This window comes from Labrus mixtus, chromosome 12, assembly GCF_963584025.1.
Source record: "Labrus mixtus chromosome 12, fLabMix1.1, whole genome shotgun sequence".
Lineage (NCBI taxonomy): Eukaryota > Metazoa > Chordata > Actinopteri > Labriformes > Labridae > Labrus > Labrus mixtus.
Genome location: NC_083623.1, coordinates 24,062,994 through 24,065,419, shown reverse-complemented (window position 1 = coordinate 24,065,419; position 2,426 = coordinate 24,062,994). Strand labels below are relative to the sequence as shown.

Sequence of the window (2,426 nt, the reverse complement as noted above, 5' to 3'; positions counted from 1 at the left end):
ACACACACACACACACACACACACACACACACACACACACACACACACACACACACACCGTCCTCCAGAATGTGAAAAAAAGGCGTCTCAGCGAACAGTGTGAATCTTGTGCAGACTTCTGAGAGCAGTGAGGATGTCAGAAATGTTTTCTGAAGCGTGTGTGAGGAGTACCCGATATGCAAAACACAGACACCCCCCTTGAATCAACATATTTATCTCCAACTTTGTTCTTTTTTTAAAAATTGTGAGCATGAGACGCGTTTCTTTCAGGTGTTCGATAAACTCAGTTCAGGCAGGGATGTACTTTGAGTCGGACATCGGAGAAAAGAGAACAACTCGGGGTTTGAGTAAACCAGGATGCAGCGTTAGAGTGGAACTCCTGAGATTTTAAACCCTGGGCCCTTTCTTGACTTCATCACAGGGTCTAAATGACTTTTACTCTCAAAAACATTATTGAATTTCTCCAGTCTGTTGCCATGACGGTCCGTAATTGGCTGCGACCTAACCTTTGTGGTGAAATGCCTCAGGTTAAGTCCACTCTAAGTTCTTGTTCTGGTCCCCACAGAGACAGACCTCTTTCTTACAGAGGAAAGAGATTTCTTTAAACAGAAAAAATACATTCTCGTTGGGGTTGCCAAACTGGGGCACTGACTTCTGCAGGGGTGGCCTGATGTGTGATGTGCCCACACACAGATTAATATCAATGATTTACCCTTTCTAATCTTCACAATCATATCCACTTTATACAAAAGATAATAATTTATTAATGACACAAAAGAAGACAAGTGTTCAAATTCACAATTTAAAGTTGTTTAAAAATGCATGGAAAGCTCCTGCACATTGTCTAACTTAAAAAATACATGAACTGGCAACGTGTTGGTCCCCAAAACAAATAGCCAATCACAGTTAAGGATTTTTGGGGTGGCAAATCAGATTTCAAGGTTGTCTCATGCCACTCCTCTGGATACGCCCCTCTCTGTGTGTTATTGAATCGATATCGGAGCATATTGATCAGCATGGACTTGATATTGAATCGAATCATGACCCTAAGAATCAGATTTATTTGTGAGGTTCCGGAAAAAGTCCCAGCTTAAGTGGAGAGGATTATGTCGCAGCCATCACAGCCTGTTGCAGGACTGCAGGCTGGATCAGTTCCAAACCTTTATGTCCCTTTTAGTCATTTAGACCCTGAAGATAAGTCAAAAGACCCCAAAGATGAGTATTCTGCTCCTGTTGCTCTTCAAAAGAGAAACTCTGTTCCAGAGCGTTTGCAGGGGGCTGTGGATTCCCTTTTATTTTGACTCCAGTATTGTTTTAGCGTGTCGATGATTTTTTTTTTTTGTCTTTTCTATTCTGTAGTTCTCTTTGTATGATGGCTCTGGTGTCATTTCTGCATTAGGACTTCTCTTCTCTGGTGTGGGTCCGCCCTCACGGACATCATGGAGGAGCCTGCAGCTCCATGTTGGGTATCTATAGTTTGTTTTTAGTTCACATGTTGCCTTAGGAGTTGCCTGCATTTTAAGTGCGTGTTTTCTGTGACATTTCGTGGGGATACAAGCTAAAAAGACAAAAAGAAGATATTTTTAATGTTGAATGAACTTCTTCTCTTGAGGGGAGCGGGAAGGATGTATGCTGAAAATGTAAATGTTTTCCCACCAGCTCTACATCCAAAATGTACTCTGAAAGAAGGATTGGATGTCATGTTTATTTTTCTCTCTCGCTCTCATATCCCTCGAGTATTTTTGCACAATCACTTTAGTTTCGTCTGGTTCATGTTTCAGATTTAATTTCTTTAATTTTAGTAATTGTGTTTTTAAAAGTTCAAAGACTTAACGAGTCTGGCTTTTAAATCTGTTACTGTACAGGAGTGACTCAGCGGTTCTCCTCATGAGTTTGTGTTCACAAAGAGTCAGCACAAACACACAGACACACAAATGCTGTTTATGAGTGTTTCCTCAGTGAAAGGGAACCCAGGTAGGCCTACAGTATATGACAGTGAGCAAGGCATTATGAAATAAACTGAATGGTGAAAAGACACTTTTTTTTATTGGTGAATTTTTCTATTGGATGTATTTAAGGTATAATTGAACATTTTTAGAGATAGTTATCCTCTTACACCTTACTGTATCTTTGTCTTTATTCTTTCACAGAGGCAGAGTTTATTAAATAATCTAATCAGTTTAATATAAATAAAATTCCTTCAAATCGTGGGGCATATTAAATTGTATCAGATGGGAAGGAGCCTGGCAACAAGAGATTTTGTCTGTCCTAGTAACGGTTACTAAGGAGTGCTGGGCTTGACAAAGGGTCAATTGTACCAGTTCTTCTCTTAGATTTATTTTGGGGTTTTTTGCGTGCCTTTTTTAGAGACAGGACAGTGTACAGAATCAGAAACTGGGGAGAGAGAGAGTGGGGAACGACAAGCA

General features: G+C 40.2%; 1 long non-coding RNA gene across 1 annotated transcript; it reads right to left on the bottom strand.

Moving 5' to 3' along the window:
* Positions 1 to 576: 576 nt before the first annotated feature.
* On the bottom strand, positions 577 to 867 carry LOC132985334 (uncharacterized). The gene is made up of 2 exons (XR_009675035.1): positions 688 to 867; positions 577 to 639 (listed from the first exon to the last, which is right to left on the bottom strand). It is a non-coding gene; the product is annotated as an uncharacterized LOC132985334 (long non-coding RNA).
* Between the last annotated feature and the right edge of the window lie 1,559 nt (positions 868 to 2,426).